This window comes from Phaethon aethereus (genome assembly GCF_964289735.1).
Source record: "Phaethon aethereus genome assembly, chromosome: 1".
Taxonomy (NCBI): domain Eukaryota; kingdom Metazoa; phylum Chordata; class Aves; order Phaethontiformes; family Phaethontidae; genus Phaethon; species Phaethon aethereus.
The window spans coordinates 160,070,441-160,097,452 of record NC_138575.1 but is presented as its reverse complement, the minus strand read 5'-3'; the positions used below and the strand labels follow the sequence as shown (position 1 = coordinate 160,097,452).

At 37.3% G+C, this 27,012-nt stretch overlaps 1 protein-coding gene across 2 annotated transcripts in view; it reads right to left on the bottom strand.

Moving 5' to 3' along the window:
• The window catches only part of FGF14 (fibroblast growth factor 14), a gene marked incomplete at both ends in the record, with an annotated part of 423,837 nt that overhangs the window by 144,739 nt on the left and 252,086 nt on the right, over positions 1 to 27,012 (bottom strand). The window lies entirely within an intron of this gene.

Sequence of the window (27,012 nt, the reverse complement as noted above, 5' to 3'; positions counted from 1 at the left end):
GAGGGTGCAGGGGGTGGAGGAGGGACCGGGCAACGGCAGGAGAATGAAGGAAAGGGGGCGATGGGCGGGGGGAAGGGGTGTTGCTAATGCGGTTTTTCTGGTGGGAACCAGCGGATCCACCGCCAGCTGCCTCCGCTCCCCCTCAGCTCTCCGGATGGCTTCGTGCGGGGCCCCCTCCCCGCGGGGGGCGCACGGGCCTCCCCGTCCTCCGCCCCCCCACCCCGGCACACCGGGACACCCTCGCACGCACCCTCCCGCCAGCTCCCTCGCACCGGCTTCCCGCCGCCCTGCCCACGGGCCGCCTCTCACGCCGCACCCAGCGGTGACACCGGTACCCGTCCCCGTCTCCAGGCCGGGGAAGCTGTGGGGACCGAGGAAAGGCGGGGTGGGGAGGGGAACCGCCGTCCGACCAGCGGCACCCCGCCCTGCGGCAAGCCCCTCTGCCCGCAGGGGCACCCCGCTGCCCCTCCTCGTCCCGCAACCCGGGAACGGACAGGGCTGGGGCGGGGGGTGTAGTCCGACGGCAGACGGGGGTTCTGCTGCGTGTGAAGGATTTAGAGCCATGAGGAAGAAACACACCTACGAGGCTGAGGAGGCCTTCCACCCAAACCAACACGCGCTCTTCGGGAGAAAAGGTTACAGCATCAGCAGACTTTTAACTCGGAACATGAACTGATTTCTGAGGTTTCAGAAATACCGAAGGAATTCCATAGGGCACCCACAAACAGCCGCAGTAGGTAGGTTTATTGATCTTCGGCGCCATGTAAAATTATTTCTTAATTTTTTTTTTCCATACTCTGCATCTTGTAGCACTTGAGCCAAGTGCTAACCAGCCAAGCTCGTTAGACACAGAATGCCTAAGGAGTCTCTGCCCCGAGGAGTCCACAATACACTGCAGATAGTAAACACCATGTAAAATACATCTAATTTCTTTCCTTTCATCTTTTCCTGTTGGGTCTTTTCCCTTTTCAAATAAGGGATGAATGTTTTTTGTATTTGCTTTCTGCCTGTCCAATAGTGAAACTTTCTGAAGTTGTAACTAACCAGAGGAAAGTAGAAAAAGGAAGCCAGCTGCTATTCAGAAAAAAATTGCAGAGTTATCCTATAAGGAAGAACAAATGCTCTCACAGGGAAATATCATGCAATAAGTATCTAATTTTTATACTCTTTTCAGAATATTCGAATTTCTTATTAGATGGTTCTTTACAAAAACAGGCGTTGAAGTGTAAAAGTCCATCCAGAATAATTCACTGTTCTGCAATACAGAACCTGATAGGTAAGAGTAGGTTCTTGTTTCAGCAGAGGCTTCAGCATCTCTGGTATTGTCCATTATTTCCTTAAATCCTTTAATCTACAAAGGGCTATTTTTATACAGAAGGCAAAAGTGTACGGTGGGAACTCTGTTATATAGGGATTTTGTATTAATAACTAGATCAACTAGGAGCAGAACATGCACGATCGGATCTGGATAGTATATTTTAATTCTATTTAAAAGTGTCTTTAAAGAGATTCAGCTGAAACACTTACATTGAGTTTTCCGTCTGGCAATCTTTACAGAGTAGCAATTTCCTTACAACGGTTACAATTACCTTAACTAATGCAATTAGACAGAGAGGGTTTTGTTTGGGGTTTTGTTTGTTTGTTTGTTTGTGCTGGGTTGTTTTTTGTTTGTTTGTTTTTGTTATTTTTTAATTTAATTTTCACTGTAGTAGTTTTGCGTACTGCTTCCCTCTTCCATACTTCCCAACAGGGGACAAGTCACGATGTTGCCTTCCTTAAGTCTCCTTAGGACAGAAGCGCTCCTCCAAATGCCGCCCCAGGGGGACGCCGTCCCGTTCCCCCTGCCCCGGGAGGTCTCTCCCTTCAGCACCATGGACAGCCGCGCTGGTGGCCCCGGGGCACCCTCTGCCAGCGCCGCGGAGGTGACAGGAGACAGCCCAAAGTCTCCTGCTCGACCTGGCTCCAAACAAAGGAATGAATGAGAGGGAGCGGAGTGGAATAAAGGCCAACCCTCCACTATCTTTAATTTCCGTAGGAATTTAGGAGTGGAATATATACAGCCCTAACTTTTGCATGAGAAATTCTCTCCGTAAGGATGTAGGTTCCACTTTTCCTTTTGCTGGAAGGACCTCTTTATCTCTCCACTATATACTATCTACTACCATTGTTCCTTTTCTGTAATTTCCTTCAAATACTGGGCCATTGCCAAAACACACCAACATTTCTCAATGATATGATGCTCGGGGTGATGGTAAAGAAACGGAAGAATGAAGGTGAAAATGGGCAGTATGCCTATAGACAGGAGAAAACGTGTTTCTTACTCCAGAGATCAAAAACAATAGTCTTCTACTTGCATCTCAGAAATGCAGAGCAGTTGTTTACAGCTTGAGGTTTTGCAAAGAAAACTCAAGAGAGCCATCTGCTGTCTTAATCTATGATAAAATGTGTGCAATTCTAGTCAAAGTGATGGTTTTGCTAACAGATGGATTGTAGAAGCATGAACATATCAGCTACCTTAAAGACTAGCAACTGTGTAAGAGTATGCATTTAGGACAAATGGAAATATCTTAGTTATAACATTTGCTACATTAAAATAGAATTTTATCTCTGCTTAACAAAACTCTGGACATGAAAACGAACGATTAAAAGCAAAAGAGGAGGAGAAGGGATTTTCAATACTTTCTATTTTCCCATCTGTTCATTTCTAACTACTAATTTAGCATGGATTTGGGGAGTTTTCTAAAACAAAAACGTTTTAGGATCTTTAAAATTACTTGCTTTAATGAATTTTAGAGGAAACTATTCAATAGATGTAAAGTGTGCATAAAATATTTGCTTTATTGTATACTAGGGTATGAAACATGATTATTGATTTTATTTTTTACTGTATTACTGAGGACAAACCATATTCCATTTAATCTATCTCAAAATGTAAATTACAATGGGCTGTTTTCAGGCATCAAAGTTCAATATTAAAATATACAGTTAACAGTTGTGTATATACATGTACTAGTGATACAAAAAATGTTTTTATTAGGGCTTCCATTTGGAAAAATGAGATTTTATGCTTTGTATTTTATCCTAACCTACATCCATAAGCTACAAAATTTACAGAATCAAAAATGTCATCCTTATGGTTTAAGGGTTGTGTTGTTTTTCTCTTCTTTTTTTCTTTTTTTTTTCCTTCACTTGTATTTTTTTGGTCAATACAGGCATGAAAATCTACAGAGTTCTTCCTCTCATAAACCATTTCAATATAAGCAAAAATGTCTTTCTACATGCATGTTCCCACATACACACACAGTCCACCCACATTTTCTCCTCCTAGATATCCTGAAATCATTCCTTGTAACAAAAACAAAACAAAACAAATGAAATCAAACCAAACCCTAAGAAAAATACTCCAAAGTCCTTACAAGCATACATTTCCTAGAAGTGCAAAATGCCAGATTATTACATTGCTATTAAACATGTTTTACTTTCGTAAGCTCTAGTAAAGTTTTTATTGCACTTGCTTGCCAACAGTAGGCACACACAGCTTGCTTGTCCAGCTGAGTACTCTAGAACATGATGCTGTAAAGTCAACCTACCTTCTATTCTAGAATTCATTAATTCAGTATTGTGAATCTAGATGTTCTTTATTGAAGATCATTTTGTGTCACTGAAAAGGAATTTTTTTGTTAGAGTTGCAAACAAGATTAATAGCTTACTCAAACTTCCATTCAAACAGGAAAGGCTACTCTAGGGGTAAAAGCACCACTTTAGGCAAAACAGTTGCAAGGTATGCATAAGAGTACATCTGGGCCACTGGGAAGATGTAATGTCACCCCAAGAAGAGATGTTTCAGCAGTGAAAAAATACTTGTTTATAAATTCTGAGGAATTAATTTAATCAACATTCTGGTGCTTTTTCATATGACAGCAGACTGCCTACCAGAGTACTGTTTCCAGCTAAGGTTGTTATTCTGAACATTTGTTGGTATTGATCAAAAATTTACTGAAGATTTCTGGTAATTTTGGTGGATTGTAATTCAAGTGATTAATTCAATTTACATACTAAGACCCCTCCATGCCCACAAAATGATATCACTAGAAAATGTGATAGAGTTCTACAAATAGTATTATTCGTAGAGCTACAAACTGATATCTGCCCGAGACACACAATGTACATATGGAGGGGTGGTGGTGGTGGTGTGTGTTGGTAAGCAATAGTAACTTCCAATTCTTGATTTAATTTTAGGGCAAGACAAAGCTAGCACAAGAGATATAACTCAATGACTTGAACAAGATGAAAGAAATATGGTCTGTGGCTTACTCTGTAGTTGGTAAGTGTTTAATTTTTTAAAATTTAACAACCTATAAAAACATTTATCAACATAAAAGGTCATATTTTTCATGACCATACTGGTATGAACATATGAAATCATAGATAAGAAATCCCTTTTCAGATAGTTTAAGTGCACTCTGTGCTTATAAGACTAGTATGGTTGTACAATGAGCTTTAAACAGTTTAAATTAGAACAGTTTTACATGTTCTTGTATGCTAAGCTGGATATAATTCTCCTTATATGTTGTTGTTAACTTCTCAGAAGACAATGCGCTGTGAAGCAGTGCAATTTAAAATCCTCAACACCCTGAATACTCAATGCTGGTTGATTAGACTTCGAGGAAATTAAGAACAAAGTTTATTAAACATGCTAATATGCTTCACAGAAATTGGTTATCTATGTTTTTACACTGTTCTATGTCAAAAGCATCAGCTTTCAGTCTCAACATTCACAATGCACTCAAGGAGCCAAACTCATACCTATTAAAATTTACTGAATACATAGGATACAATATGTAGTAAATAGTTTAAATACATCAGATGAATCCTTTCAAATAAGAAAAAAGCAAGCTTCCAGTATATTGTTTAAAGGACTGCACATATTTTATCCAGCTTCCTAACAGGCTTTGCACTTACTCAACTTTATGTATCCAAGTCATTAGAAGAACCATTAAAATATGACTAATGTATATGCTAGAATAAATTAATCCACCATGAAAGGAAGTCCTACATTAGATGATTGGTTATGCAGGGAACTATGAAAACATAAGCATTAATACACATCGCATCTAGGGAAACAAGAACGACTGTATGAGCTCAGAGCCAATGGCTTAGCTAGTGCAACATTTGTTCTGCATTGACCAGTGACATTTCTTTCACACATTACCTGGGATATGTCTGCAACTTGAAAGACTGAGTACCTCTACGCTAGTATGGATTCAAGTTCATTTAGGGAACTGAAAAAAATTATCTTGTAGGTGACGAATATGACAGCACGGAGTAGTTATTGGCTTATTCTTTAGAAATCACATAATTCTCAAATTGCTTGGGTTTGCTTTTTCTTTTTTGACTTTGCTTTCCTGCTTCCCTTGAATTTAGCATTGATTGTACTGTAGTAATGAGTCTCACGAATAGTGCCATGCCAAGGAAAATCCTGCTTTAATTACTTAGAGTTTAATTTTCAGTTCCATCGTCTAGCTCTTCATTCTTCAAAAATGAGAAGGAAAGAAAAGCGAATGGTGATTCTTACCCTGTTTTTTAACAATGGATCTTTCAGCAAGGTAAGACGCGTGATTACAGCTCCTAACTATTCGCATACCTCCTGTGACATCTTTCATGACTCTTCCTAGCTTTCACTCTATCTATTCTCTACTTCTGATACCACTTCTTTTGAGACCAGGTGAACAAAAGAAATCAGGTGGATTGCCAGGAGAAACTGAACAGCACACAGATCATATGAGGCTCTCCGGGATAGGTTACCCATGCCCAAAACTTATCTCCAACAAATCTCGTCTAAATAGCATTTCACATCACAAAAAAGGAATCAAGATCACTTTCAGGGATAAACCCGTAAAAGTAATTAAAAATTAAATACATTGTGGTTTCTGCAGTGACATATATATTTGAGTTTAAATATTAAATAGTCCCCTTAAAGAGAGATCCTTAATTACTAATAACAGAAACGAAACACATTGCCATTTATTTGCCCCCACTGCAGCTAATAGCAGAAGATCTGCCACTGGAGTGCTTCAGACAAGGCTCCCATGACACAAGCCAGAAACAATGACTTTCATTAAAGATTAAAAAACCCCTAAAAACACATCTCTAGTCCACACAGATGCAATAGAGCAGTTTAAGATTTAGAGACCTAAAAACAGCGTCGAGAGCTTCTTCATTAATTTCTCATACACACAGCTTAAACCAACATCTGTTGCGTTTGCTTATCTAGCCACAGCAGGAATTTGCTGTTTTGCCCGACTACTGAAACATGCGACAGACTTTGCTATTATGCTCCCAAGTAACTGAAGGTCCCTGTAATGTGAGTCTGATTAATTTTGTTTTACAGAAACAAAGGGAAAACCATTCCTGAAAAATTTGATCTCTACAGTGAACTTCCTCTGGAGTCAGTACAGCTGGCAGAGCATGACAATACGTAAGCTGTTATACCTGCTTGACAATACTCTCCCGTGAGGGATTTCCTACCCCTAGAACAGAAAAAAAGTTAAGGAGATTGCAATGAACTTACTCGCAGTCACTTGACTGGAATCATCACAAATACTATCCTAAACACACAATTTTGCGGCGCAAGCTCTAGAAAAAAACACGGCCTATGGAAATGTATCCATTGATATGAATATTTCTAACGGTAAGGAAAAAACAGACCAGCTCCATATATAACAGGGATCTGGTGAATGTTTACCAGCAAACACATAGGGGATTGTTCCTTTCATAGACCTTGACATTACATCACAATATTTATTGGTTCATTAGATGTTCACTTCCAACTGTTATCTTCATAGAGGAATCAAATTCTTCAGTCCTCTTGTTAATGAAATAAATAATATCAGTGCATACACACAACACACAACATATACAAGTATAAAATGCACAAATATGTAAAATTTTACAAAAAATTTTTACACCTACGTACATGAGAGCATTTTTGTATTTATGAGAATTTGGGGTGATTGATAAGGGGATAGTTTTTTCAGATGTCTTGTCTGAATACCATTTAAAAGTGAATAACTTGTCTGCACGTGATATGACATGTAAATCCCAACTTAGACATGGAACTTATATCTTCTGTCTTAAATTATTAGGAAACACAAAATGCCACCCAAGCAATAAATACATATATAAAAAAAACCCTATATAGACCAAGCTTACTGACAGTGCTTTTCTAAAGTCCTCCAAAATATTAATTTTAAATCTTTATGTAAAAGTTTCTTGCTTTCCTCAGAACAGATATGAAAACAAAGGATAATGTCGAAAAAAACCATGTTATCTTTTTGGACTTTAAGAGAACACGGGAGGTGTTGTATTTTGGTCATCTTGCAGAGACCCAGGAGAAAAAACACATTATATCCATTACAATAAAATGCTGAACAGAAAAGACGTGATGAGCCAAGGCATACATAAATTACTAGCTTGAGAAGCAGAAGGATGCTTCCCCCTAAATACTTCCAATAATGCCATGAGTATAGGAAGTGATTGTCACCAGCGACAGGAAGGATTGGAACATGGCTGTCTGTGCACTTGCATGCATATATACACACATACATTAGCAATACCACTTTGTGGTGGAAGAAAACATGAAGGACACTCCCTGGTAAATAGTTTAGAAAAAAATAGTCGTCTTTTCGGCTAACCTAAAATTGGCAGTGTAATTAATTTGTGAAAAGAACTTTTTGATAATCAGCTGCCTTTGTTTACAATTATTCTACCATTTATTTTCAAATAACTTTTGGTTTGCAATCCATTTGATACTATTCTGAAGACACCTGCAAGGAAAAAAAGACCTGAAGCCTAAAATCCTGTTCTTTTCTTGTTCTAGAGGCAAGGTATTTCTCTGGAAACTGCTAAACAGGAGAAAGTAAGTCTCTGAAGGGAGAAAAAGTAGACATAGAACAATACTGGCTAATGCAGCATTCATCCATAAGGTAAGCCTTGATCTTCTCTGAGATCTTTTCATAGAATAATGTCCCTTCCTTTGGGGTTCACACACAACAAATGTTTTCTAAAAAAAAGCCACATGCAGTGTTTCCCTCTTTCCAAACAAACAGAAAATTCAGTGCATTGTCTACTATTTCTACTGAATGGAGTAAGTTAATGACAGGTATAAATCTCTGAAAACAAGTATGCCTTAGCTTCTTTTTAGTTAATCTAGATATTCACAAGTATCTGACATGATAATGCAGTTTATATTAACAAAGGAAGTGACTTTTGTTTTTTTCTCCTTAATGTTTCTTTCACTTTATATTATTTTCTTTGACCGAAGTATTTTCTTTGTACAGGCATACTGTTGTTAAGCAACAGATGCAAACAAATATCGATTAAAAAAACCACCAGAAGAATATTGATCAAAATATCTTTTTAGATACCAGCCTTTTCTCTTCCTCTCTTTGATAATCAGTCTACTTCAGCTCTAGCTTCATCATTACCAATGGTGATCGCTAATATCAAGCTGCACGTTTCCATTTTACTTCTTCCCAAACAGAAACATTGATTTCTTCTATACTTCATTTATAAAGTTTAATAAAAATCTAGCAAACTCAGCAATGAATGCTTTGACCTAGAAAAAAAAACAATTTAAGAACTTCTGCTTGCCTATCTTGTCACTTTTGTAAATTAGAACATCAAGAAAAGGTTCATAGATTTTTACTGTCTTTTTCTTTATTTTGAAGATGGGGCAGCTAGAATGTAATGAATACTACAATTATTTTTAAGTCCTGAAAAAAAAATTGCAGTATCTGCTCATTTTACCGTGCTGATATTCCTGGCTACTAGTTCAAATACCATAGCATTTATTATTATCAGTTTTTTTGTTTTTTAATAATCCTAACATAGTGATCTGATTTTACAACACAGTACTACAATCCTAAATTACAAAATATCTCACAGTCAAAACTTAACTCATCGACTCTTTCAACAACATATCACTCTAATGTGCAGTGCAATTATCTGATTTGCCAGCAGTGGACACTGTTACTCTAGTTATCCACAGATATATTGACTGGGGAATAACTTGCCACTACACACGGGTAAATTTTTCTTTTATTATTTGCACTGCTGTAAGAACTTGTAATTATTTCTACCAGACAAAAAGCTGACTAAAAATTGTATGGTAGCAATATTTTTCAACATCTGTGTGATAGCAGATAGACGGTCCCTTTTCTTTAAAAAGCTGTTATTTTAATGTAACTTCAAGAAAAATTAACACAGATATATTCACATAGGATTGCTTTTTTATCATAATCATTTCAAGTCATAGAAAGTGTTCTGATACAAAAAATGTAAATTTCTTCATTCGTCTTTTTCACAGAATTACAGTTATGACAATGAAACAGTACATCTTTTGCATTGCTTCTATAAAATTGTTACAAGTAATGAAATCAGCAAGCCAAAAAATTCTAAACAGTATATTTACTTCAGTAGCCTGTACCATTTGTTGAATAATATAATTGTCCAAAAGCTGCAAAGGACATGTTTTACCCACTGATACTTTTACAGGCACTTTAAAGTTAAGCTGAAGTGTAGATTTTTGTCTAGGAAGAAAAAGTACATAGCTAGAAGACAATACGGAGAGTTGTAGAAGGATTAGTTAGGAGTCAGCCTAGCTAGTAAGAAGAGAGTTTCCATTCATCTTAGAGACAGAAATGAAAATCTATGCCTTTAAGAAAAGCAATGCACAGGTTTAATCACAGATAATAAATATTATCTTCTTAGACACAGTTACAAGAATTACAGCAATCACCTTCTAATCTCAATATTCAAATGACTCATTAAGCTTCCACTAAAATTTCCATCAGTCTAACACTATTATATAAATGCACTTTTCATGTAAGAATGTGCAGTACCTTAGTAGCATAAAACTCACTGTCTAGCTAGTGCCGCTGAAGACTTACAAGTAGGGTCTGTTGCCGGTGTGTGTGCACAGGACACCCAGAAAGTCTCCAAGAACGATGCTTTTTGCCATATGAAAAGTCAGTTGCAGATCCAGCCTGCTTTTTTGCTTTTTACCATTCACCTCAATTAGTAAACTGATATGACTTACCACGCACTCTGGGCATGCAGAGCTGGCAGAGTTGCACATGAAGCAAGGAGAGGGGCATGCCTTTACCTGTAGTGGGGTAGTCTCGGATCAGCCTACGACTGTTGTGAGGTGGCCTCCCAGAAAGCTGGGAAGTTCGGAAAGTTTGGTGCGAGGTCTAGCTTCTAGCTGGCCGTATTTCAATATGTGAGAACCTTGAGCGTCTACTGGGTCAATGGACCTTGTTCACAGCCCCTTATTATCTGGATAAAAGTGTCTTAGAAGCCATCAGTCAGTACATGAATCCAGTCAAAACAGAACAGCTGGATTAGACTGAGAGATTGCTGAAACCGTCCTCCAGTCATATCAGCTCTTAAACCTGCTCAGCCTTGAACATAGTTAGGCAGAACACTGTCCCTTCCCAAACCTCACTTTTCCTAATGTACCCGCCTTGAAATGCAACTTTCTACTGGTGTACAGGGTCACTCTTCAGCCTTAAGTTTTTGGGACTCATCTGTTACCAGAAGTCTCCCAGTATTCCTTGCATTGCCCTTCAGTGCTCAGGTAAGCAAATAAAATAAAATAAAATAAAATAAAATAAAATAAAATAAAATAAAATAAAATAAAATATAAAAATAAAAATAAAATAAAATAGAATTTTCTCACCAAGTCTTAAAGCTTTTGACTCATTTCTAGCCTTAGTTTAAGCACTGCAGAAACTTGCTTCAGCTCCAGATGTAGGGAGGAAAAGTTAAATTAATACCAGGAAATAGCTTGATGAGTGGAAGCTCTCTTCAATGCAATCCAAACTGTGCTCTGTAAATAATAAGTGAGCGGTTCTGGCTATGCTAGACTGATAAGGAAGAACAGAAGCCGTTAGAAATGGAACACACTGGCAGCCAAATTGCTGTGAACCATAGCTCCTTGACTAATATTCTCCCTCCAGAGACAAAGCAATCCTTTCTAAGCCTTAAAGACTCAAATATAAACAATCTACATATCATCATTTATTGTGAAAAAAAATTGCTTACCATTGCAGTTTTAAACATGTGGAATAGGGTATTTTACCATGATGTACGCATCAGTCATATAAGTAAGTTTTTAATTATTTTGTTTCCAACTGTGTTATACAAAATAATACCGCTTTCGTGCTACTCGCATTTTTTAATGTGACTGCTAAAACCTTGGATACAGGTAGGTCAACTTCCCATAGAAATCGATTTTTATTATTTTAAATCTCATAATTTAAAGCAAGCAAGGAAACAAACAGCTGTCTCTCAGTGTGTTGTGCAAGTACGATCAATCTTGCATATAATTGCTTTTGAAAAATATCAGCACCTTGCAGGCCAGCTTCCTCATTATTTCAAGACTTGGCCCACACCTAAAGAAATTTGCCTGCTTAACGTTGCTGAAGGCTTAGAGGGAAACAAAGAAAGAACACAATGATCTGAAATAAAGAGGTTTTGTGATATCCATTATCTATGATCATCATCTGCAAATCCCTTTACAGCTTTATGCAAGGTTTTGCAAACATATAAAAAGTACAAGCTTAGAATTGTCAAGTGATTAAACTTCTAGTTATTTAAAAATATTAATTTTCTTAATTAAAAACATGTAAATGACCAATAAATTCATTGAAACCTGGCTTTTATTTACTGTAGAATAGTTTAGGTTGAAGGGGACCTCTGGAAGTCACTTCACAAAAGATTTTGTAAATCAAAAATCTGTGCATGCAGGCCTGGATCTCAACAGCATATAGATATTTCTAAATCTGATATTTTTGTTTCCCAAGACAGATGAACACTCCTGTTTTACAACAGGATCTTTAAATTGGAAATGTATGCAAAAAGGTTTAAAAATAATTTATTTGATATGATTTATTTCTTAAATTATTTATTATCAGATAAAAGTACATTTAAACTTGTGGAGCTATTGGCAGTTTAAACCTTAATTGTTCCTTGTATGCTTCACATGTTAGGGGATTTTATGAAGCACAGACAACCTTTAAAACTTCCAGTAGCCTTCCAGAAAATTATTTTCTGATGGCCTTGATTTATGAACCACAAGATTCAAAATTTTACTCTATTATGAAATGAATACTACAATGGCCTACATACATTTAAATATTAATATCAGTGGTTACCTGAGAAAACTTAAGCAAAATCTTCTCCAAAGATAATTTCTTACCCTTTTACTTAAAAAAGATTTCCTTAATAATTATGCTTTAAAAAGGAATAGATTTAACATATATGCATACCGTTTTCTATTATCTACAGAACACATATCTACATACCATTTTCCCACTGCTAAAAATGAAATGCAAAACTGGACTCTAGAAAACAAAACTTCATAGCCTCTCAAGAGTGTATGAAAAGGAAAAGATAGCTACAAGATGGATGGGCATAAGATAAAATGTATCTTTAAAAGTCCTCAGAATTTTTTTACTACAAGGATAAAGAAATTACAAATATGTTATATGTATATGCAAACTGACAACACACAAACATTACAGAGGCTGGACAGTAATATAACTGAAGATGTTCTTCAAAGGAACAAGTGACCAACTCAATGATCCAAGCAAATTCAAATCTCGTCAATACTGAAGAGGTTTGCTTTCTTCATTCCAAGTATTCAAGAAAACAATGAGGCTATAAAAAACCCTTTTTGAACTGAAAGAGCAAAAATCTTTTGCAGACTGAAAAATAAATTGGCTTTTTTTGTCTATAGAAATAAAAGTATATGGAGGAAAATGCCAGCAAAATAATATTTATTTATTCTTAGAAGCAAAAACATTTTCTAGGTAAGGCCACTGTACTGTTACCAATCAGTAAATCTGATCTTACTGAAATGGAAACCTATATCATAACATATCATATATCGCAGACTTAGAGCAAATATTTTAGTGATTTCAGTCCTCACTTACAACTTTAAGATTAAATCAGAAGGAATGGTATCATTTCTAATGGAAGATATGGAGGTTGTTCAGGGAGAAGGCTTGCTCTGGGCCTCTTTTTGATCTGCCCCAAAGAAAAACTAGGACCTTTTGTTTTCAAACACAAACTAGGAAAGATCAGTGGATTTGATGGGCAAATCCCATTCATGACAAAGTTGCCTTAACATGAATTGTCATGGAGTTTGAGTTAACAGGGACCTTCACAGTGGTATTCAACAGCCTTTATGTGGAGGTGTTTGGCCAACAGGTATTCTGAGTTGCTGTATGCAAGACCCCACTTTTCTTCCGCGGAATCTAAAGGTAGTCTTTAGGTTCAGAAGCCTAATTCTGCTTTTCTGAAATGCACCTCTAATGCTTAAAAGAGTCTAAAGTATTTAAGTTCGTATAGGGTTTTATTCCAACAAAAAAAAGTTTCAGATAAGCTTTTTAAAAAAGAAATTTTCAAAGGTATTTAAAAAAGCTATTAATTTTCAGTAGTTAATAAACCATTGTTTGAACTAGGCTTTCTGTATTCCAGCATCAGCTGAAATAGCCTGGATTTTCTTTTTTTCATGTCTATAATGCTCACACTCATCAGAAATCTTTAGGGCATTTAAATTTTCTTACAAAAGCCAACAAGGGTGCTAATTAAATGATTATGTAAAACAGTTTTAATGTGAGGCATTGAAACATTATAAATTATCAAGGATTACTGACTTTCACACATTCAGTTATATCTGCTGAAACTTTAATTTTGTATTGTAGCTCTGATCACTTTTCCTGGCTATTCAGTGATATCTAAACACATCCTAAGACAGATTTGCCCTCTCTTAACCAATATTCTGACATATCACCAAACCCTAGTCTGTATGTACTTCATTACATACAGGGGCTCCCACTGTGGCCTCATCCTTGAAAAGAAAAAATAAGAGCTTTATTATCTAGTGAACAGACATTAATAGAAGTGTTGGCAAATGTTCTCGTTATGTGAAGAGCTGGCTGTATCTTCCACTGTTTCTCTGCAGTTAAGGGGCAAGATATTGTGTTAATGGTTGGGTTTTTGGGTGGGAGAGGGAAAGGGGTGTGAGAACATTAGATGAAAATCTGAGGTTGTCTTTGTTGTAAAGCACTCCTAGTGCTTTTCTGAGAAGGAAGAAAAACATCAGTCCCCTTCATATACTCTGAATCTAAAAGAATATTTCCATTTTAAGACTTATCTCCTTGTTGAGGTAAATATTTGTATTAAAATGCAATATAGTTTGTTGGTCTTTGATATGTGTTTAATGCTAATTTTTTTCACTGAACTAAGTCAACTATTAATTAAAAAACTCTACCTGATGCACTTCTGTCATAAAAGTAAACACTATACCTTATGTTGTTGAGACAGAAGACACAAGTTCATTCCTTCTAACCAACAGCACATTTTGATATTTCACTGGGAAAATTAATTTTAATTTCATTGAATTTAAAGGCAAGCTAAAGCTACCACACCGCTCTGGGTTGCTGCGCTCCAAATGAACACAGAAATGCAAGAAAAAATCCCCTCTATTTTTCCAAGATATTCCTGTGAATACCCAGCTTTCAAATGGAAATTAATAACAACAAACTGTCTTTTCCTAAAATATCTTTTCTTTGTCCCTTTTTTCTATTTGGTGGATGACACCATTAATCCTCCTGTTACTCTGCTCCACCCCTTTGGCTTCACTAATTTTGCCATGCTATCAAAAAAACAGCTCTTGTACATCATGAAGATCCAGCTTGTGTTATTTTTTACCTATTAATTAATTTGTTTTGGATCCATTATAATCAAATCATATGCTCTGTTCTGTGGTGGGGCTTTCCTTTGTATACCGCTGAAGTCCCACCCCAGTGTTGTAACCTAATGGTATCAACTGAGCTCTTTGGAGGAGGGTATCTAGTGCAAGGATTGAACCTCTGTGACAGCCATGCCAAGACAGAGCCTCCAGTCCACTGGTGATCCCCACATGTTAAACATTTCTGATTTCATCACCTATTCACGCCAGTAATGTCTTCCTCCCATAATACAAAACACTGGGAGGAAATCAGTGCTGTTGCCAGCATCAGAACATTTGGAAAGTTCTGATGTATAGCACAAAGCTGTGCCTCCTTTAACATAAATTAGACTGTAGAGACTAGCTAACTTTAGTATAAATAGGGCCATATTCTCACTGGTGTCTATGTGCTTTAGTATAGTGGAAATTACAATTGCTAATATAGGAAAGGAAATCTGAAAGAACAGTAGGTAGATTTTAAGACAAAATACAGATTTCTCTCTGACACACTCATTATTATTGTCAATCATAGGTAATTTCCTTGCTTACCCTCTCTCCCCACCACATGCCAAATAAAAGAACAAAACCCCTAAAACAGACATTAAGAAATTTAAAATTTTATGAGTCTAAAAAAGAAATCAGGATGTGTTCTTTCAAAGCCAAGATCATAGAGACTCAGAACACCTAATTCACTTGTAATGCTGCCTTAACTGATTACTTTCCAATGGAAACTAGTTGCTATTTTATGACAAACATAAAAAACAAAAGCCAAGGTAATACTCAGAAGTTGAACATTAGGGTGTGTGAAATGTTACCCTGTTCCCCCCTCCATACACTCTAACCAGCTGGTGGCACAAAGAGCAAAAATAATGCTTAAACTCACCCAAAACATATTATTATATACTACAGTTTCCTCACAACAGGATCAAAGATAATTCCTTTATGCGCTGTGTACCACTGATTCAACTCAAGGTTTAAACAATGTTAATAATACTCAAATTTTGGGAAAAAATCCAATGTTTATTATGGCCCCTTAAGAAATCTTCAGCTAATCAAAAAAACTTTGCTAACAAAACACTGTATGAATCTGGAGTGGGAGATCACACAGTAATGTATATATAATATGCACAAGCAATAAGAGCTCTTTAAAGACTCAGGTTCGCTGTTGGTAAGGATTTATAAAGACTGAAGATGCAAAGAACTAGATTAAGCTCGCCTAAATTTCATGCCTAGGAGTTTGGAATTTTGTCTCCCTCTGTCATGGACTGACCTGTCCAAAGGAGAGGAACACTCACCCAGCCTTTGGGAAATGCTCACCAGCCTCTGCTGATCATAAAGAAATCCATACTCCTAAGAATTTGGTGAGACATGAAGAAAGCATTCAATAGCTCTGGTACAACAAAAACATTTTTGCAGCCAGCTATATATATGGAGCTCTCCTCTGTCTGCCCAGTTAAATTTAATAGCTGTGTCTTCTTCAAAATCCACGTCAAGATTTTACAAGCTTCTTTTGTACAACCTGTAGATAGATACCTTCATTCTTTCTATCCCATATTTTGCTAACTATTCCTTCTCTTCTTTTCTGGATCTCTGTCTCTCTCCCTCTGGGTGCGGGAGAGGTATCGCAGAAGCTGTTCTCGCTCTGCTGCATGTTCTGACCAGAATCAGAGAAGTCACAGGGCATGGTGAAGCTGCTTTGCCTCTGAGCATCCATGTCATGCCAAACTGCAGTCAGCATGGTCTCATTTTTGTCTTGGGATGAAACATTGGTTTGTTTAGCACAGTCAACTTCTCTTTGTGTTTAAATGGTCATAAATTTCCTAACATTCTGTAGATATGTTAGACAGTTATTCAAATGCAAATTAAGCAGAGCAATTAAAATTCATTAGCCTCATCTATTTTAGCTAACTAATTCTTTGTGGAACCAATTACACTCAAATCTTGCAGAAGTCAATTTCAGGAGAACATCTAGAGATGCTAGATTTGTTATAAGAAGATCTTGGGGATTAAGGGACAATACTAATGATTTTTTTTTTTTTTTTTTTTTTTTTTTACTGTCCTGAGTGGTAAGAATGATATACAACCTTTGGGGATTATTATGCACTTGTTTGATTAGGTAATACTTCATTGATCTCCTGAGTCATCAATCTTTGTGAATCACATGCCATCAGACATGCTTCCAGTACTTAATAGTGACACAAATTATCTAATGCACTTTCTGTCTTACTACGTTTTGCCTCCATCTTTTTGCTCTCTTATTTCCCCTCTACCCACAGTGCTTGCCTTTCCCTTCAACTTTCGAAATGCTGCAGTTATTCACCCATCCTGTAAGGGATTTGACACTGAGCAGTCACTGAACAGGGCAAAGAACTGCCCTAGCAATAGGAACTGAAAGCCAGGAAACCCCTCTTTCCCAGGAAAATCTTTGTTACAAGGCTACTGACATGCCCGCTGCTCCCCTCTCTCATTATCTGCTGCACAGGGCCACAGCCTGAACAGGAGGAACCGAGTGTCCCGTCTCATTGCCCGGTCTGCAAGCTGCAGTTCCCAAACCCCTCCTACCCACAAGGGATGCATAGCTAAGATCTGTCATTATTTCTATAGTCCCAAGCAAGTAAGTGTATAAGTACAGATGCTATATGAAAAAACCCAAGAGCATCATTTTCTGCTGCGCCAGCTGTGCATTGTGGCAGGACAAATTAACCAAGCTCTAATATTTAAAGTAACAAAGAGGGTTCTGGGCCTAAACTCAGGAGAGGACTTCAGCTGTAAATATCACTCAGACAAACACAAACAATTCCAGAGTAGTTTATAGCACAATTGCTGAAAAGTGATAAAATTCCTTTTTGTTAGTAAGGAAAAGGAAATACAGATGAAACAAATTTAATTCACAAAATGCTTGATTCTACTTGACAAGAAAACCGCCTTTGCAGTCATAAACCAGGAAAACTTTCATGTTTAGAAGTCACATGTGAAAAACATGAGTATTTTCATTCTAGTGAAGAAACAAACAGAAACATTAAGGGAAAGAGAGAGGGGACTAATGTATATGGGTAGCAACATTAATTATTTTATAGGTGTGGTCAACACTGCTTTAAAACTCATTTTAAGGTGACATATCACACAAAAATCAAGGCATCACATTTGCTGGTTACTTCTGAAAATGTCAACTCTCCATGCTGCCTATAAAAAGTTAGCAATACCAGCTATTATTCTGCATATCATAAAATAACTATCAACAAGATTTTTGTCCAGAGAAGAAACTGACTTACGGCATTATTCTCCTGTTGTTGCTGAAAGATGATATTTCTTATGTTCAAATAAAATTTTATCTGAATGCAGAGTTTCATATGTTAGCATACAAAAAACTAGTATTCTAGTTAGCAGAAAACAAACAAGTATTTTTTTCTAACATAGCCTTGAAATGAAAGGTATAAATCCAAGTAATACTGTCAGCTGCCTGTGTTACAAGACATTTTAATGAGAAAAGTTCACAGCTGGTTGCTTAGCTATTAACAAAACCAACAGCTACAAATTAAAAGGTTGACAAGCAATTTGGAAACATCTAGCCATTCCCCACTTCTTATATATAATGGTGTGGTGTAAGAAAAATGAATTGCCATGTAGACAGATGTCGGTACGATGCACAAAAGAAATGTCAATGATTAGTCAATGAATGTTCCCACCAAAACATTCAACATGTGCAGACAGATCCTCCTCTCTTGTGCCCCTTCTCAAGTTTGAAAATAGGAGAGGGCAAGAGGTATGGCCCAGTAATGAAGAGCCAGGAACAGGAATCCATCATCTGTTTTGAAAGTTTTTAGAGGTATAGCAATGCAATTTTCTGGCCACAGAAGACACGATTTCACTTTCTGTGGAGATGAAAGGTCTTAGCCAAGAGCACATTACTATTTGCATTTGCTCTGTGTCTGTTTATATATATATTCAGGTCCTGACCAAGATGCAGTTCCATTTTATGCTGATGTCACTGCTAGTCTCCAGCTCTCTCTTCAAATGACCAGTAGCTTTAGGGAGAGTCAGAGCTGCTTACTGATCCAATAGAAAAAATGGCATTAATTTCAGCAGATTAATCTGCTGGATCATCATGTTGATCCTGCTTGCCCTGTAGCCACAGCGATGGAAGGCAGAGAAGAAGAATGTGAGGACACACAAAGAACACAAGTCCTCTCAGGTGAATGGCTTTATAGAAGCTAGATATATTTTATTAAAATGTCTAGTGCTCTGTAAGAGATGATTGCCTTGTATACCTGAACTTCTGAAGTTTGCATATTAGTCTAGAAACTGTTAGCACAGAAGATGTTATTGCTACTGGAAGTCTATGACTGTAATATTTTGTCACAAGGACTTCATAAATAATTTAAAGAATTAAGTTACATTTTTTAATCAGTGGAAACCTACTTTAATGAATGTTCCAGAGACCCTTTGTAAAGAGATAGCATTACATGCAAATAGTAAGGCTATTTCAAAGGCAATGCCATGGATGTAAGATAATTTAAAGATTTTTGTGTTGAGAGAAAGAAGATGGTATGGACTCAAGGAATATTCAGACTGTTGTAACATGTTCACAAATGCTCTTCTGTTGTTCAACATTGTGTGCATTTCTATATCAGCTACTCTGCTCCCTTTAGAAAGCAAAGTTGAAAAAAAAAAGTTAGAACAAATGATTTTGATTCACCCAGTATGTGTTCTCACCTCTCTGAGAAGATATAGACGAGTCTGACTCAAGTCTCAGTTATGACTTCTGAAGCACAAGGCTTGTAATAGTATGACCTTTGCTCTGGAGTTCAGTGATACTCGGCACAAGAACTATCACCATTCCCCACTGTGGTCCTGTGGTCCTATCTTGGCTCTCCTGTGTAGCAACTGAGTGACTTCAGTAAGCTAGTAATGCATTCAAGCCGTTTATAGCTATATATAGTTATATATAGTTATATATAGTCTATAATGCTTCTTTTCAGATTATTTTATGATTGTTAGCAGCAGGCACCTATGAAGACCTATCCCCGTCCCAGAAAGGAAAAAGACTACAAACAGTGAATTAAAGCCATAAAGAGCTACAGGGGCCCCTGACCTCTAGTTCTGATTAGAATATAACTCCTCTCTCACTACCAAATAAAAGTAATAACTTTTGTAAGTAATATCAAGTCTATGGGACATGATGAGATGCATTCCAGAGACCTTGGGGAATTGGCTGATGTAGTTGCCAAGCCACTCTCCATGGTATTTGAAAAGTCCTGGCAGTCAGGTGAAGTCCCCAGAGACTGGAAAAACGGAAACATTGCACCCACTTTTAAAAAACATAACACAGAGGGCCCTGGGAACTACTGACCTGTCAGACTCACCTCTGTGCCTGGGAAGATCATGGAGCAGATCCTCCTAGAAGAAGCTATGCTAAGGCACGTGGAGAATAGGGAGGTGACTCCAGAGAGCCAGCATGGCTTCACCAAGGGCAAGTCTTGCCTGACCAACCTACTGCCCTTCTATGATGGGGTGACTACATCAGTGGACAAGGGAAGAGCTACCAATGTCATCTATCTGGACTTCTGTGTAAGGCTTTTGACACGGTCCCCCCACAACATCTTTCTCTCTAAATTGGAGAGAGGTGGATTTGATTGGTAGACTGTTGGGTGGATGAGGAATTGGTCGGATGGCCGCATCCAGAGGGTAGTGGTCAACGACTCAATGTGGAGATGGAGATCAGTGACAAGTGGTGTCCCTCAGGGGTCCCTACTGGGACCAGTACTCTTTAATATCTTCATCAATGACATGGACAGTGGGATCGAGTGCACCCTCAGCAGGTTTGCAGATGACACCAAGCTGAGTGGTGCAGCTGACGCACCTGAGGGACAGGATGCCAGCAGAGGGACCTGGACAAGCTCAAGGAATGGGCCCGTGTGAACCTCATGAGGTTCAACAAGGCCAAGTGCAGAGTCCTGATTCTGTAATTCTATCTGACTTAAATAAACACAGTTACTTTGTAAGCAATCCTTAATAGGAACCATTCATTAATAATAAGCTCAAACTATCAGATATTCAAAACCATGTATTATAAAAATATTTAAGAATAGGTATTATAAATTTTTTAACCCACATATGAAACTTCCAATGATTAAAAAACCCCAACATGTAAAATAGGAAACAGTTACTGGCTAATTTCTTATTCATTAATGTCAAACTTTTGATACAAATTTCAGAAGACCAAGGCTTGATTCTCACCATCTCATTTTCTACATTTATAACTGTGACTGTATTTCTCTCTGCTTCACCATGGAAATAAGAAGTGCTTACTTTGTGGATAACCTCATTATTGTCTAGGTATTTGGGTCCATAATTTATTTTCATGTTCTCTGCATACAGGTTTAAAGAAAACTTTTCTGATATGCTTGATTTCAAGCTATCCACAATAAGTAATAAACTACATGTTCTTCTTCTGTGGGTATATCGGTACCTCATGTGATGTAAAATCTTGATGTAACTGCTTAATGAAAGTCTCTGACATTTCTTTTAGTTCATAGTATAGGATATTGAGGGTGAGCTCAAAGGTAAGATATTCTCACAGTCACCAGTGTGTGTGAAGCCATTAATTAAGTGCAAATTTTCTTCATTCAGCTGAATGCATAGCTCAACAGTGTTTTCCTGAATCTCTAGTGGAATAAAACAGTTCTTCTAGGAGCTATTTTTAGTTTATTTTTTCATTATTTTGAGGAACTATCCATCAAATAGAAATTTAGTTTGGTCCTCAGACTGTTAACGTTAAATGTAAGCAGAGTCTTTTTAACACTGGTTTTAATCAACATGTCGTGCACTTTATGCAAATTGACATTAGAAACACTTTCAGCTATGCTTCAGCCTGAGTAGGCATTTCTTTAACCAAGAGTTGGACTCAAACTACTGAAAAAAAAAATCAAATATCTTACAAAGAAAAAGTTACCTTTATATATAAAGGCTATAGCAAAATAAGAAGCTTTGGTATTGTGTGAAAAAAATAACGTAACAAACAACCTTCTTCTTGAGGATGACACATTAAAAAACTTTGAAGTTATATTAACTTATATTTGCAAACCTCCTTTCTAAATTATTCTATATACGTCTTGTCCATCACTGAGAGACTATTTTCTTCATGTTTTTGAGTAACTATTACTTATCTCTTTTTTATTCCTTAGGTTTTCCCCCTACTTTCCCTTTTCCCCCTACTTTTATTCATATTACTTAAGACAAATTCAGTATTACTGCTTCATACCAGGCTGGGGTTGGGGGACCAGGGGTTTAAACACACCCTGTTTTGGTGGAAGATGTCAAAAATATTCTCATCATTGAAGCCATTTCTTATATAAGACAGTTATTTCAACATAGGGAATTTTTGGACATAAATTTCTAATGGTTTTCATTAAATTTACTGCATAATGTGCTCTGATCCATCAAAACAGAAAAGCAGAAACTATTTATAATAAAGTATTTCATTATGCTTTTCTCGTATTTTTAGTTGCATGAATAAATTTCCAAGCTGAAATAACGAGCAGCTCTCCTCCTGCTGCCCCAACAGAGATCAATATTTTTAAATGCATCTGAAATAAATTTAGAGTACTGTAGACGGCAGCTATTTTGGGTCTGATCTATCAAAATCATTGACATTTTGCCATTGATTTCCATGAGAAGTCACTTCATCTGTGCTATCGCTGTAATAAAAATAAGTACTTGTTATGAAGTGGGCTGGCACGAAAGAGGTTCTCAACATCGTAACACATAAATATGCAGTTTCTATGTTGTCCCACACAACCTAATTATTGAATCCATATGATTGATATAATTGGGAAAACAGGTCAGTGAACAATTCAAAACAATGTTCATGTGCAAACATTCTTCCGAGCTTATAAACAAGTTTTTCTCCTATAGGTTCTGTAGAAGAATTCACTGAATCTGTCATTCGCACTTACTTGTCCAATATCAGCATCTTTGAAGAAACAGTGGAAAGATAATTTGATCTGATAATTGCTTCTGTTTCCAAGACTAATTAGCTCTCAAATATGCTGTGGCTTCTTCTAGGTAGAATCATAGAATCATTGAATCTTTGAGTTGGAAAGGACCTTTAAGGTCATCTAGTCCAACCCTCCTGCAATAAGCAGGGGCAGCTTCAACTAGATCAGGTTGCTCAGGGCTCCATCTAACCTGACCTTCAATGTCGCCAGGGATGGGGCATCTACCACCTCTCTGGGCAACCTATGCCAGTGTTCCACTACCCTCATTGTGAAAAGTTTCTTCCTTAGATCTAGTCTGAATCTGCCCTCTTTTAGTTTAAAACCATTACCCCTTGTCCTGTCACAACAGGCCCTGCTAAAAAACCTGTCCCCACCTTTCTTATCAGCCCCCTTTAAGTACTGGAAGGCTGCAAGAAGGTCTCCCTGGAGCCTTCTTTTCTCCAGGCTGAACAACCCCAACTCTCTCAGTCTTTCTTCAAAGGAGAGGTGTTCCATCCCTGTGAGCGTTTTGGTGCCCTTCCTGTGGACCCAATCCAACAGGCCCATGTCTTTCCTGTGCTGAGGGCTCCAGAGCTGGATGCATGACTCCAGGTGGGGTCTTATATATTTATATATGAGATATATATATGAGACTTTATTGCCTAAAGCACACAACAGTGAAATAAAAATGAGAAGTTATACTGAGGAAAAAACATTTCCTTCTGTAAGAAATAATAGCTGAGAATGGTTTATGGTAAGTTTAACATTAAAACATACCTAGTAAAAGCACAATATTCTGTATTCTATAAGAAACTAGGGGGGGGGAGAAAGGGTATGCTGTCATTTCAGAAGATCTACTTCGCTTAATATATTTTAAAGAAATATGATGGAAAATTAAATTTTTCTGGAATGTCAAGAAAATATAAATCAATCCTGAAAAGTAGGAGGAAAAAATCTGCATGTCCTTGCCAAAAGTTATTCAGTCAGTATATTCAGTCATCACATAACACCACTTCACTATTTTGTGGAGCCTCGTAATAGATATTAACATGCAAAACAATTATCCTAGCCCAAGCTGCCCTTCCAAGGGAGGACAGTCAAAGAAATCAGAAACAGAAGTAGGCAAAATGAAATTAATTTTTTTAGGAAGAAGGATAAAAATAAAGAAGGTATTGTTTCGTAAAGAGTTTTAACTAGCCCAGTGTTTTACTGAAATACATTATTTTAGTTCACCAAGAGAGCTATGAAAACAGTTATTATGTCTGATGTGTTTTCTGTCCTTTTGGATCCAAAGGATCCTTTGTTAGACCTTCTTTTAATGTGTGAACTAATTTGCTTCAGCCATCAAACAATGTTTTAGTTAAGGATTAAGTTAATGGCAAGTTTGAGACTTAAAACCAAATTAATTTTGTTATCCAAGTGAAAAAGTGTCCTTCTAACAAAAAGAAAAATTAGACATTTCCATCATGTTTCCAGGATCACACTTTTACACTTTTTTTGACACTTCCTAAAAAAAGTCATTATTTGTTTGAGACTTGTCACAGGAGGAGTCATACCCTTAGAGGAATATTCTACAGGAAGTTATCGTTAGGCTAGTTGTAACAATTCTCATTAGTGGTAGAAACAAAATGTTGCTGCAGCTCCGATACCATCAGAACCAGAAGCTCCAGTCACTGACGTATCATAGAAGCTGTAGCTACAATGGCAGACACGCACGAGCACACAAACAACACTGTTATTTTACATTTAAATCCAAAGGAATAGGACTATTTTCTTCCTGTTGAACTGTAAGAACATCTTGTTCTTAAACCGGATGCTTGCAGTTGAATTTCCTTTTAAAAATAATCTGTTGGACAGAAATCATACGCAGCTTGCTCTGGTCAATAGTGTCCAAAAGGAATTTCCAAAGAAACCCTTCCACTCAATCACATCAACGAGAAGCTGGCTTCGCTAGCAAATGCTCATGTATTTATCACCCCAATTTTCAGCCTCTCAACCTAGGCCAAGGCTTTCAAAGGCAGACTTGACGCCAGAGGCAGTGCTTTTAGGGCTTTAACCTACCCACCTCAAACACTTACAAAGGCTGATAATCTTCACTTTTGGAACGGTAAACCAAAATCCTTGCCCAAGGTTATAATGTCAGGTTATAACATTACAAGACAGCAAAAATCACCGAGTCCTTTTCCATCTGTTGTATCCACACAAATTCCCAATGCTTATTAAAATAAAATATACATATATTAATATTCAGCAGTTTATACATAATTTCTAAAATAATCTCATATTTTTGAAAAGAGAAAAAAGAGTGGTAAAACAGGTATACTGGAACAAGTTTTGAGGAAGATAGCCATAATATCTGATATTGAAAGGAACAGCTGCCTATGTAAATCGACTCAAAAGAAAGATCTAAAGATAACTTTTGAAAAACTTAATCTCAGTAAAAATGTTGTGAAATAAATATTTATCGAAAAAAACTGTCTTTAAAGAAATACCTCCTCCCTCGTCTTTGTTCAGCTATTGTACCATAATGCTATTGCTTGAGAATTGGGAAGTGAACAAAACTAAAAACAGAAGCCAAAAATAAAAAAAATAAAAAGGAAAAACTAAATTATTTTTGTGACAGTGCAATACATATGGTGAAAACTAAATTTAGATTGGCTGCTATCCCATACATCCCATTAATTTTGGCTTTCAAACTCAGGAAGGCTGTTTGGAACAGCCTCGGCACAGCGGGGTCCTGGCCCAAGACACCAAGGTATTAGAGGAGAAGAGTAACCATGTGTAAATGTGCACACATACATATAAACCAGACAGGAAGCAATGCAGTAATTCATACAAGATTCCACATATCCACTCTCCCCCATCCCTCATTCACTCATTTACCTCCCTGAAATGTATCTGCATGAAGATCAGATACTTGTTCTTAAACACAATCTACTAGTGTCTAACCGGACACAAGCAAAGCTCATACAGTCCCCTCTTAACAGGGCAGAGATTTGTAAAAGAAATATTACAGTTAGCATGAACGAAATGCGTGGAAGCGTGTGTTTGTAGGGAAAGGGTGGAGGGAAAGAGAATGCACAGACATGCGAGGGAGCAAACTGATTTACAGTATACAGGATTCAGCCTCATAGAAAGAGTGAGTCAAGAGCATCCCTAAATTACAATCGGCCTCTGGCAGGAAAACATACCTAAGGAAAGCTGCCTGCAAACTGTGCAGAAGTCTGAACTTTTTGAGTCTAAATGATTGATCCGCAGCCTCTGTCCTCATTACACCTCTTCCCACCTTGTACTGTTTCTCATTGGACCAAAATCTTGATTTTTTATGTGATGACCTTTCCATTTAAAAAGAATAAAGCAAGCTTTTTCTATTTTCATCTGATATTTCACAACTGTGTCCTCATTTGCTTCTGTAGCCTGATTGGCAACATGGGTGCTGAAGATCCATAGCCTGGAAGACCACTGTAGAGAGAAAAGTTCCCAAAGAAAGAGAATCCCAGAAACCCAGTACGGCAAGATCCTGCTAGGTTCAAATAATTCCCTCGTCAAAGAGAAGCGATCACACCTCATTCACTTGCTCTGGCATTAGAAAAATACCTGTACTCTACCGGCAGCCACCTTGCACCTCTGTACTGAACTGTGAGTCACGGTGACAGCGAAAGTGGCCTATATGGTATTTGTCTGTATACCAACTCAAGGCGACCTGAGAATGAGAAAACCATAGCTGCTTTGCACCCTACAGGCCTATCCGCTTCGGTTTTGATGTTGATTTAAATCACGACTATTTGGGCGATTGTTTTGAGTGATGTTAAAAAAAAAAAACCCCAGCAAACATCCAGACTAAATTCATAATCCTTCCCAGTTTTCTTCTTTGTTTCTGAAAAGTTTGCTAAATGAAGTCTCTTACTGAAAGGTGTGCTTATCATTCTTGTGAACTTCGGAGAGAGATTTTACCTGGGCAGCTGACAGAAGTGAGGAAAGGAGAAATAAAGAAAGGTCAAAAAAGCAGCTACACTGATTTTGTTTCTCCCATCCCAATTACTTTCTGTTTCGATCTGTTGTGTCCCACAACTTGATAAATGGTTAAATTAAGGATGGTACTTGAAATTGAAGTGTGAATTAATTGCTTCATTAGTGTTTGCAAGCTTCATTATAGAGTAAAAGGACACAACTGAGGTTGGACATAAAAGTAAACTGTGTTTAGGGTACACTAAAAACTATAGTAATGTTTCAAGT